Source organism: Amblyraja radiata, chromosome 37 (genome assembly GCF_010909765.2).
Source record: "Amblyraja radiata isolate CabotCenter1 chromosome 37, sAmbRad1.1.pri, whole genome shotgun sequence".
NCBI classification, from domain to species: Eukaryota; Metazoa; Chordata; class Chondrichthyes; order Rajiformes; family Rajidae; genus Amblyraja; species Amblyraja radiata.
In genome coordinates, this window is record NC_045992.1 from 21,861,152 (window position 1) to 21,873,224 (window position 12,073).

The following is a 12,073-nucleotide window of genomic DNA, read 5'->3' on the forward strand; positions in this document are numbered from 1 at the left end:
TTTACAGATGAACATTAACAGGTGGTATCTTAGACAGTGGAGATGGATATCTAGAGTTTAATTCAGTGTGAGGTGTTGTGTTTTGGGAAGTCAGACATGGGCAGAATGTTCACAGTAGGGGAACATAGAGAATACAGAACCGTACACAGTACAGCACAGGAACAGGCCCTTCAGCCCACAATGTCCCTGCCAAATGTAATGTCAGGTTAAACTAATCCCATCTGCCTGCAAATGATCCATATCCCTTCAATCTCCCAATATCCATGTGCCGATGTAAAAGCCCCTTAAACTCCACTATTGTATCTGCCTCCACCACCACTCCATATATCATGCACCCACCACTCTCCATGTAAAAAATAAATGCACCACATATATCCTTGAAACTTTGCCCCTCTCACCTTATTGCTGTGCCCTCGAGTCTTTGACATTTCCCACCCTGGGAAAAGGTTCTGACTGTCTACCCTATCTGTGGCTCATCAATTTATAAACTCCTGTCGGGTCTTCTCTCAACCTCAAATAAAGTATCCTGGAATATTTACCACTCCAGCCTGGTCTCATTCTTTTCCAACTCTGTATACTGCTCATTAGATTGAACCTAATTATTTCTATGTACACGTTGCCAGCCTTCATCACTGTCTGCAACATCTCCAAGTTTGGTGTCTCCAAACTTACTGACCAACCCATCTACATTTACATCCAAGTAATTTACAAATAACAGAGGCTCCAGCACACATCCCTGAGGAAGTCCACTGGTCACAGACCTCCTTCCAGAATTACACCTGTCCACCACAACCCTCTGCCTTCAATGAGTCAGCCAGTTCTGAACCCAACTGGCCAAGTCACCGTGGATCCCATGCACCTTAATCATCTGGGTCAGCCTCCCATGAGGGTCTTTGAGATCAAATGTCTCACTAAAATCCATGTAGGCAACATCCACCGCCCTACCCTCAAAGATCACCTTCATCACCTCCTCAAAATCCTCAGACAAGTTGATAAGACATGAGCTGCCCTGTACAAGTCATGCTGACTGTCCTTAATTTGCCCATTCTCTTCCAATTGGATAGGAAATGTTGGGTGGGATATGGGCCGAACGCAGGCAGGTGGGAGTAGTGCAGATGGGGCAAATTGGTCGGCGTAGGCAAGTTGGGCCGAAGGATCTGTTTCCATGCTGTAAGACTCTATGACTCGAAATGCTATCTCAAAATCCCTCTCCAATAATTTCCGTACCGCTGACGTGAAGCCCACCGGCCTATAAAATACCCTGGATTCTCTTTACTTCCCTTCATAAACAATGGAACAACATTGACATCTCTCCAGTCCTCTGGGACCTTGCCTGTGGCTAGAGAAGGTACAAAGGCCTTTGTCATGGCCCCTACATCCTCCACTCTTGCCTCTCAATGACCTGGGATCGATCCCATCAGGTCCTGGGGATTTTGTTTTGTAGAGTTTAGAGATACAATGCTGAAACAGGCCCTTCATCCCATCAAGCCCACACCGACCAGCGATCCCTGCACATTTACACCACCCTATACACACTAGGGATATTTTATGTTACATTTACACCAAGCCAATTAACCTACAAGGTACACACAATTGCTGGGGAAACTCAGCGGGTGCAGCAGCATCTATGGAGCGAAGGAAATAGGCGACGTTTCGGGCCGAAACCCTTCTCCAGCAATTTTGTGTACCTTCGATATTCCAGCATCTGCAGTTCCCTTTTGAACAATTAACCTACAAACCTGGTCCACTTTGGAGTGTGGCAGGAAACTGGAGCATCCGGAGAAAACCCACGCAAGTCACGGGAAGAACGTACAAACTTCGTACAGACAGCACCACTAGTCATGATCGAACCCGGGTCTCTGGCGCTGTAAGACAGCAACTCTACTGCTGCGCCACCGTGCTGACCACTTTTTCTTGCTTGCGGTATTTTCCATAAAAGCCCCATCTGATTTTTTTCTTTCTAAAGCTTAAATGTGTTTCATTTTTCATTTTGACCAAATATACAACCTGTTTGGACATCTTACCCTTCCTCCTTACCGGAACATGCCGGTCCGGAACTCCGAGGAGAGTGTTGAAGAACAGAATGTCCAAGGGGTACAGCTGAAAGAGACATCACAAGTTGCTAGGGTGGTCAAGCAGGCTTTTGGCACCCCGCCCTTCATTAGTCAGGATACTGAGTATAGAAGTTGGGACATTGTGTTATAATTGTTCAAGGCGTTGGTGAGGCCACATTATATTCAGTTTTGGTCACCCTGCTGCATGAAAGATGCCATTAAGCTGGAAAGAATGCAGAGAAGATTTACGAGGATGTTGCCAGTTCTCGAGGGCATGAGGTATAGGGAGAGGTTGAGCAGGCTAGGACTCTATTCCTTGGAATGCAGGAGGCTGAGGATCTTATATACAGTAGGTGTTCAAAATCATGAGGGCAATAGGTAGGATGAACGCATAGTCTTTTCGCTAGGTACGGGAATGAAGAACCAGAGGATATAGGAATAATGCAGGATGGGAAAGATTTAGTATGAACCTGGAGGGCATCTTTTTCATTTGGTGGGGGGCGAGTACGTGGATCATGTCGCCACAGGATGTAGTTGATGCAGGAACTATAGCAAAATGTAAAATATATTTCAATAGGGTCATGGATAGGAAGAGAACTTCTTCAAAGTAGACATACCTTGAGATTTTGCAGTAGAGCAGATGAAATGTGTAAGAAGGAACAGCAAATGCTGGTTGAAACTGAAGATGGACCCACTGCAAAATCTCCTAAAGGCAGGTCTACTTTGATGAAGTTCTCCTTTTCTCTCCGACGAGAGTTCAGAAACATCCTCTCTCAACATCCCTTATCCCTAACTAGTCTGAAGAAGGGTCTTGACCCAAAACGTCACCCATTCCTTCTCTCCAGAGATGCTCTCTGTCCTGCTGAGTTATTCCAGCTTTTTGGGTCTATCTTAGGTACTTGGATAGGAAAGGGATATGGGATAAACGTGGGCAAATGGCTATATCTTAGATGGAACATGTTGGTTGGCATGTTTGAGTTGGGCCGAAGGGCCTGTTTCCATGCTGTATAACTCTATAACTCTCGCCTTTCCTCAATTTAGCCCCCCAGTCCCTCTCCCCTGAGTCCAGTATTATCCTTATCAATACTGTACAAAAACATGGAATTACAATCACTGTTCCTGTTCTCCCACTGAAAATCCGACCAGCAGGCCAGGCTCAGTTCCCAACTCTAGTATGGTCCAGTATGGTCCCTTTCCTGGTTGGATTGTCTACACATGGCCTCAGAGATCTCGTGGATGCACCTCACACATGCTGCCCCATGTATGTGTCGGCCACAAGTGGGTCAATGGGATTGCATGAGCTAGCAGAGATTCAATGGGCTGAACAGCCTCCTGCTTACTCATTAGGGAACATGGTCATGAAGGGTAGGAGACAAATCACAGAAAGGATTTTAGTTTAGTTTCGAGATTCAACGGGAAACAGACCCTTCGACCACCGAGTCGACACCGACCAGTGATCCCCACACACTAGCACCATCCCACATTAGGGACAATATTTACATTTATATCAGGCCAATTAACCTACATACCTGTATGTCTTTGGAGTGTGGGAGAAAACTGAAGATCTCGGAGAAAACCCACGTGGGTCACGGGAGAACATACAGACAGACAGCACAGACAGACAGTACAGACAGCACCCGTAGTCGGGATCGAACTCTTATAGCTCCACCGCTGTGCCACCATGCCTGCCGGAGATTCATACAGCATGGAAACAGACCCTTCTGCCAACTTGCCCATGTCGACCAACATGCCTCATCTATACTAGTCCCACCTGCCTGAGTTTGGCTTGTGTGGGGCAAGGTTTTTTACACGGGGTGGTGGGAGCCTGGAGCACACTGCCAGAGGTGGTGGTGGAGGCAGGTATGAGAGGGGCATTTAACAGGTGTTTAGATTGGCACATGGATTTGGAAAGATATGGATCACACGCAGGCAGAGGATACTACGTTAACTTGGGATGGTGTTGGCCGATGCAATAGTGGCTTTTAGATAGGCACATGAGAAGAGCAGGGAATAGACTAAAGGGATATGGATCATGAGATTAGTTTAACTCATATTCATCACAGACATTGTGGGCCGAAGGGCCTGTTTCTGTGCCATATTGTTCTATGTTCTGTAAGTGGGGTGACCAATATTCCATTTATTGAGACACAAGGAACTGTTATACTTCTCTACTATCCTATCACTGCTCTTAAAGGCAGGCACAGTGTTTCCGGTACAAAATCACCATGGTTACCCTTCAGTACCTGGGGCTGCACAGTGGTGCAGTGGTGCAGCGGCACAGTGGTGCAGTGGTGCAGCGGCACAGTGGTGCAGCGGCGCAGTGGTGCAGCGGCGCAGTGGTGCAGCGGCACAGTGGTGCAGCGGCGCAGTGGTGCAGCGGCACAGTGGTGCAGCGGCGCAGTGGTGCAGCGGCACAGTGGTGCAGCGGCGCAGCGGCTCAGTGGTGCAGCGGCACAGTGGTGCAGCGGCACAGTGGTGCAGTGGTGCAGCGGCGCAGTGGTGCAGCGGCGCAGTGGTGCAGCGGCACAGTGGTGCAGCGGCGCAGTGGTGCAGCGGCGCAGTGGTGCAGCGGCGCAGCGGCGCAGTGGTGCAGTGGTGCAGCGGCACAGTGGTGCAGTGGTACAGTGGTGCAGCGGTACAGTGGTGCAGCGGTACAGTTGTGCAGCTGTACATTGGTGCAGCGGTACAGTGGTGCAGTGGTACAGTGGTGCAGCGGCACAGTGGTGCAGCGGTACAGTGGTGCAGCGGTACAGTTGTGCAGCGGTACAGTGGTGCAGTGGTACAGTTGTGCAGCGGTACAGTGTTGCAGTGGTGCAGCGGTACAGTGGTGCAGCGGTACAGCGGTACAGCGGTACAGCGGCCCAGTGGCGCAGCTGCACAGTGGTGCAGCGGTAGAGCTACTGCCGTACACTGCCGGAGATCCGGGTTCAATCCTGGCTACAGGTGCTGTCTGTACCGAGTTTGTACATTCTCCCCATGACCTGCGTGGGTTTTCTCCAAGATCTTCGGTTTCCTCCCACACTCCAAAGATATACAGGTTTGTAGGTTAATTATCTTGGTATGAAAGTCCCTAGTGTGTGTAGGATAGTGATTGTGATAGTGTACGGGGATCGCTGGTCGGTGCGGACTTGGTGGGCAGAAGGGCCTGTTTCCACGCTGTATCTATAAACTAAACTAAACTAAAACGACTCCAAGATATTTATGAAACCTGTGAACACAAATGTTCTTAACATGGCCACATCTGTAAGCAGGCTCCTCTGTTCCCTCGAATCCTACAGAATAGTTCTCTTTGGTCTCCTCATTCTGACAAAATCTATCATGTCACATCTGCATGTACGTTCATCTGCCACTCTTGTGCCCATTTTCTAAGCCTATCGGCCGCATCTTCCAGTCCATTATTACTAATAATTACATTAAATAATATCTCCTTTATCCTGTACACTGTGGACGGCTTGACTGTAATCATGTCTATTCATTTCACTGAGTGGATAGCACACAACTAAAAGCTTTTCACTGAACCTCGGTACACGTGACAATAATAAAAACAAAACTAAATATCTAATCCTCAGTACTGATGCCATTGTGGGCACTTTATGTTTTTTACCTAAGACGACACAGTGATGCAGCAGTAGAGCTGCAACTTCACAGCGCCAGAGACCAGGGTTCGAACCTGACTACGGGTGCTGTCTGTACGGAGTTTGTACATTCTCCCTGTGACCTGCGTGTGTATTTTCCAGGTGCTTCGGTTTCCTCCCACACGCTAAAGACATGCAGGTTTATAGGTTAATTGGCTTCAGTAAATTGTGCCTAATGTGTAGGATAGAATGGGCGATCATTGGTTGCTGTGGACTCGGTGAAGCAAAGGGCCTGTTTCCATGCTATATCTCTAAACTTCCAGCTCTAGAGATTGTATTTCTGTATCAGTGAAATAGAATACTCATCTATAAAAGTTGCTTTTAATGTTGTGAACCTCACGAGGCAATTTAAGATAGAATTGTCAAACAACTTTTCCCACCAGGTTATACAAGGAGATGGGGCATTGAAAGAGGAGAGATCTAGTCTCTTCAGTCAGAGGGTGGTGAATCTGTGGAATTCATTGCTACAGAAGGCTGGGGAGGCCGTCAATGGATATTTTTAAGGCAGAGATATATAAATTCTTGATTAGTACGAGCATCAGGGGTTATGGGCAGAAGAATAGGGTTGAGAGGGAAAGATAGATCAGCCATGATTGAATGGCGGAGTAGGCTTGATGGGCCAATTGGCCTAATTCTGGCCAAATGGCCTAAACTCCAGTGAATACAAGCCTAGTCTTTTCAATCTTTTCTCATATGACAGTCCCGCCATCCCAGGAATCAATCTCGTGAACCTACGCTGCACTGCCTCAATCCCAAGGATGTCCTTCCTCAAATTAGGAGACCAAAACTGTACACAATACTCCAGATGTGGTCTTACCAAAGCCCTATACAACTGCAGAAGAACCTCTTTACTTCTATACTGAAATCCTCTTGTTATGAAGGCCACCATTCCATTAGCTTTCTTGGCTGATCTATCTTTCCCTCTCAACCCTATTCTCCTGCCTTCAAATAACATTTATTGCAAGATAAAGTCAAGTAAAGTCCAATCAAAGATCAAAGATCCAAGGGTCTCCAATGATGTAGATAGTAGCTCAGGACTGTAGATGTTGGTAATGTTATTCACGTTATTCCTTTTATCGTGTATCTGAACACTGTGGATGGTTCAATTGTAATCATGTATTGTCTTTCCACTGTTTGGTTTGCAAACTACAAAAGCTTTTCATTGTACCTCGGTGCACCTGACAATAAACTAAACTGAGACAGCAACATAATCTTGAAGTCAACATGGTTTTGTTCATTGGGATTATCTTTGCCAAATCTTAGGTTTTTTTAGCAGTAGAGTTGCTGCCTTAGCGCCAGAAACCCGGGTTCGATCCTGACTGTGGGTGCTGTCTGTACGGAGTTTGTATGTTCTCCCTGTGACTTGCGTGGGTTTTCTCCAGGTGCTCTGGTTTCCTCCCACACTCCAAAGATGTACAGGTTTGTATGATAATTGGCTGGGTAAAAATGTAAATTGTCACAGAGGTCACAGTTTAAGGATAAGGGGGAAGTCTTTTAGGACCGAGATGAGAAAAACATTTTTCACACAGAGAGTGGTGTATCTGTGGAGTTCTCTGCCACAGAAGGTAGTTGAGGCCAGTTCATTGGCTATATTTAAGAGGGAGTTAGATGTGGCCCTTGTGGCTAAAGGGATCAGGGGGTATGGAGAGAAGGCAGGTACGGGATACTGAGTTGGATGATCAGCCATGATCATATTGAATGGCGGTGCAGGCTCGAAGGGCCGAATGGCCTACTCCTGCACCTATTTTCTATGTTTCTATGTCCCTAGTGTGTGCAGGATTGTGTTAATGTGCGGGGATCGCTGATTGGTGTGGACCTAGTGGGCCGAAGGGCCTGTTTCCTCGCTGTATCTAAACTAAACTAAACTAAACATGGAGCAGGGTGGATGAGGGAGGCCCAGTGGATATATTACATCCGGACTTTTGGAAGATGTTCGATTAGGTACCACAAAAACATCTGTAACAGCTGGAATGGTTGGGACCAGCATGTACTGGTAAACTTGGTCAGAGCATGGAAATGGTCTTTGTAATAACTAGATAATTTTACATGTTCGAAACACAAAGTGGAGGAACTCTGTGGGTCAGGTAGCATCTGTGGAGGGAATGGACAGATGACTTTTTGGGTCGGAACCTTTCTTCAGATCCGTCCTCAAATGCTGCCTGACCCACTGAGTTCCTCCAGCACTTTGCATTTCCCTCCAGATTCCAGCATCTACATTTTTTTGTTACACCAAAGCAACAAACTAATACCAGTACACAGAGAGACTAGTAGAAGGACTCAGAGAGCCGTGTTTGTTTGTGACAGTGGAGAGTGTGTATGTTTGCTGGTGTTGGATGGGAGAGGAAGGTGAGTACAGTGGTGTGAATGGACATAATGATAAAACAAGGTGCTTGCCAACTAAGACAATCCGAGTGTTCCCCAATGGATGAACATTCACAGGTTGAGGCCTGGTCTGCTGCATACAAGTCAAAGGATCCCGAGCAGTGCAAGAAGGCCCGCCATGATCACCGTAAAGCCATCAAGGATGCCAAGAGACAATACCAGGACAGACTTGAGTCCCAGTTTAAACACTCGGACACACGTATAATGTGGCAATGTCTTGATAAGATAACTGGCTGCAAAGTGGTCTGGCAGCATCGCTGGTGATAGTGCGGCCCTACCTGATGGACTTAATGCATTAACTTCTCGCTTCGAGCAGAAGGCCAACAAGGCGGTGACATCCATCCCATCCCACTCAAGTGTGCCTCTTCCCAGAGTGACTGTAGCAGAGGTTAGATCGGCCTTCCTGAGGGTGAAAGCAACTGGCCCAGACGGAATTCCTAGCCGTGTTCTTAGAAACTGCGTGGACCAACTATCGGATGGTGGCGGCTCGCCAGCAGTTTGTCAGTCATTTCGATTTATTTTTTATTTTTTAGTATGTCTAAATGTTTGTGTTAATGTCTCTAGGTATGTTTTTATGTGGGGGGTGGTGGGGGGGAGGGGGAAATCGTTTCCAGTCACTTACCTTGGCGGAATGCGACCGTTCTCCCTCCCCCGCAGTCTAACAACTTGGATTGGTGCGGCCTTTCCCGGAGATGGCCCAGAGCTTCAGCAGCAGGCGCGGCGTGGACTGTAACATCGCGGTACCAGAAGAAAGGCTCCAACCGCCAGCCTGCTGACTTTAACATCGTGAAGCCGTGGTTTGCGGAGCTTCTAGCAGCAGGCGTGGAGCGGACGTTACCATCCCGGAGCCAGGGATCCTTTGCCGGGGATCGCTGGAGAAGACCTCTTACCGCTGGCCTGCCTGCGGCCTATAACATCGAGAAGCCACCGTCTCCGGTAAGCAAGTAGCCGATTCGGGCACTCCAAGCCCATCAGGGGACAGTAATGAACTTGAAGTAGCTCACTCCTTTCCTGTGACTCCTCTACACTTAACACATGTCCTGAAGGATGGGGTCCCACCTGGAGAGCAGTTCAATGTCCATTGTTTGAATCACCAATTCGATGGGATGAACCAGTAAAGGCCAGACCACGTTCTCACAAGAAGAGTAGAACTTTGATGATGCGCTTTAAAAGATTGTACCATTTCACAGCTTCAGTATTGATTGAGGCTTCCAAGATGGCGTCTACTCCCGTCTCAGAGAGCAGGCGCCTTTCCAGTTCTCGCCAAGCCAGGTAACATTCTCTGTGACTATTGCCCCTTTTCATGTTTTGGGATCCTGGAGGGAAGTTTCCACCACTTCTCATTAGAATCCCAGCCTTCAGCAGATACCATGGCAAACTTAGACACAGAAGTGCTAGTCTTGGCTGTCTTGTGCCAAAATAATCGACATGGAAAGCAATACAATGCTTGTTTCTGTTGACTCCAGACAAGTCAGTCTCTTACATGTAGTTCTCCATCAGTGCTTTGAAATGTCAGTCTGCTTTCTGGGAAAACTTGATTTCAGGTGTTTTTCAGGAATGTTTTAGGCAGAGGGATGTGACCATTCATAACATATTTTTCTATTTCCTTTTGAGACGGAAACTCGGTTGTGATATATCCAATGTCAGGGCCTACATTATGATTACTCCCCTCGTCTTCCAAATTCACTTCCACATGCGCCAGTGTGTCTGTTTCTTTCTGTTTTCCATTTTCATTTTCTGCATCTGCCCCTTCAACAAAATCCTGCGCATGATGACCCAAATCACCTGCTCCTTGTTTGGGGACGAGATTTCCAACAGTTTCTTCCTGCTCCAACTTTACTTCGGAGTCACGTGAGTGACTACGTGAAGAACCCGTCCAGCACGCATGCGCGACATGAGCGTTCACGCAATGCAACAGCGACGAACGGGAGTACAAGCGCTCCCACTACAAGCTTAAAAAGGCGGACCGTCAGGTAAGTACTTACTCTGAGGTCATAATTACAAAACTTTGCTCTGCTTTGTGCACTCCAGATCAAGAAAAGCTGGAAAATGAGCAAAGCAAGACAAGGAAAAAAGACCGCCCCCCGTTCGACTCCAACAGAACAGGAGCGTTCCATCAGTGGGGGGCGAGAGACGGCAGGACCGCACACGCTGCGGTCCACAATCATTGATACCGAGCCGAGCCCAGTACCGCTAGCGCAGCCTGACCAACAGCAGCGGACTGGAGGCAAATCAAAAAGAAAAGCAAACCGGCCGGTAATCTCTGATAACTCCGACGAGGAAGACTCGCCACCCGAGAGCGGCAGAGGCAGCCGCCTGAGCCGCATGGAAAGGCTCATGGAGCAAATGCTCCAGCGAGACTTGCTTCGGGAGCTGGAGCAGTCTCGCCAAGGGAGTTCAGGCACTCCCGCTCCAGTGCCTTACAATGCACTGGCCATCGCTTCCCCCTCAGCCGAGGGCAGCGTTGGTGACCAGGTCAGGAACAGGGGTCACTGGCCGAAGATGTTGGGAGTACGCACGGGGTACAGGACCAGGAAGAGCTGCTGGGTGTGGTGAATCGCTACGTGGCTACACACGAGCAGGGCAACCATTGCAGCCAAAACCGGTGGCCAGCATTGACTACCTGTCCTTCAAACCCCTACAAGAACAGGTAGTCAATGAGGCACTAGAACTCTACTCGCCTCCGGAGAACTGCATTTCGCTTAACGTACCGGCCGTTAACAGCCAAATCTAGGGGTACGTTGGGCAGAGTATCCGAAACCAGGAACTAAAATTGCAGCGCATCCTCAAGCTCCTGACGTCAGCCATAACATCCTATGCTCGTTCCGTGGATGGGGTGGACATGACCACCAACCAGCAAGACACTCTGGCTCTGCTGTGTAACACCCAATATGAAATAAACAACCTCCGCAAAGAGATAATAAGACCTGCCCTCAATCCCAAATTTGCAGGACTGCAAAACACCGGCCTCAGAGCCACAGATCCTGCTATTTGGTAAGGACTTGACTAGAGGAAGAGTCCAAAGCATTCGGCCTCATGAGGGCAGGCCCCGGAATGAGCAGACCCACACAACCCAGACGGCAGTACCCCACCACGTCCATCAGTCGACGTCAACCTCATGGGACTGGTGAAAGCTCGGAGTCCGCATACCATCCCCAAAAGCTTTTTTTAGGCCAGGGCCCAGAGCGGACCCCATGGAAAATGCGCCACCCCCACCCAGCAGTACATCCAGCAGCACAACTACGGATGAAGAAACAGATGAAAGGAACACTCCCATAACTATGGAGGTAGGTGGGTCTGGTTCCTACCAGCATATAAAAAGTGGGGGAACTGTACTAACAGGGGGGAGATTACACCTGTTCATGGAAGCATGCAGGACTATCACGAATGATAGTTATATACTTAACAGTATTCGTGGATACAAAATAGAATTCATTCAAGAAAATATGCCACCAGTTCAGCATGCACCCCAAAGGGTCTTTACCCTCTCAGTCAAAGAAAAACTAGAGGGTCAAGCAGAACTGGTGAGGATACTTACAAAAGGTATCATTGAGAAATCCAAACATGAACCTTTGGAATTTGTCTCAAATATATTTACCAAAAACAAAAAAGATGGTGGATGTCGCATCATCATTGCCTTAACCTCTTACTAAATACCTTTGTTAAGTATATACATTTCAAAATGGAAACATTTGTAACAGCCAAACAAATGATTTCCAAAGGATACTTTATGGCAAGCATCGATTTAAAAGATGCCTACTATTCAGTACCCATTCAAAAGGATCATCGCAGATACCTGAAATTTACCTGGATGGGGCAACAATGGCAGTTTAAAGCATTGCCTAATGAGTTAACATCAGCCCCAAGACTATTTACCAAGATATTAAAACCAGCCTTGGCAATATTAAGAAAACAGAGACATATTATCATGGCATATCTTGATGATATCTTAATAGTAGGCAAAACCATGGAATTGGCTAAATCAGCTGTATTAGCTACCAA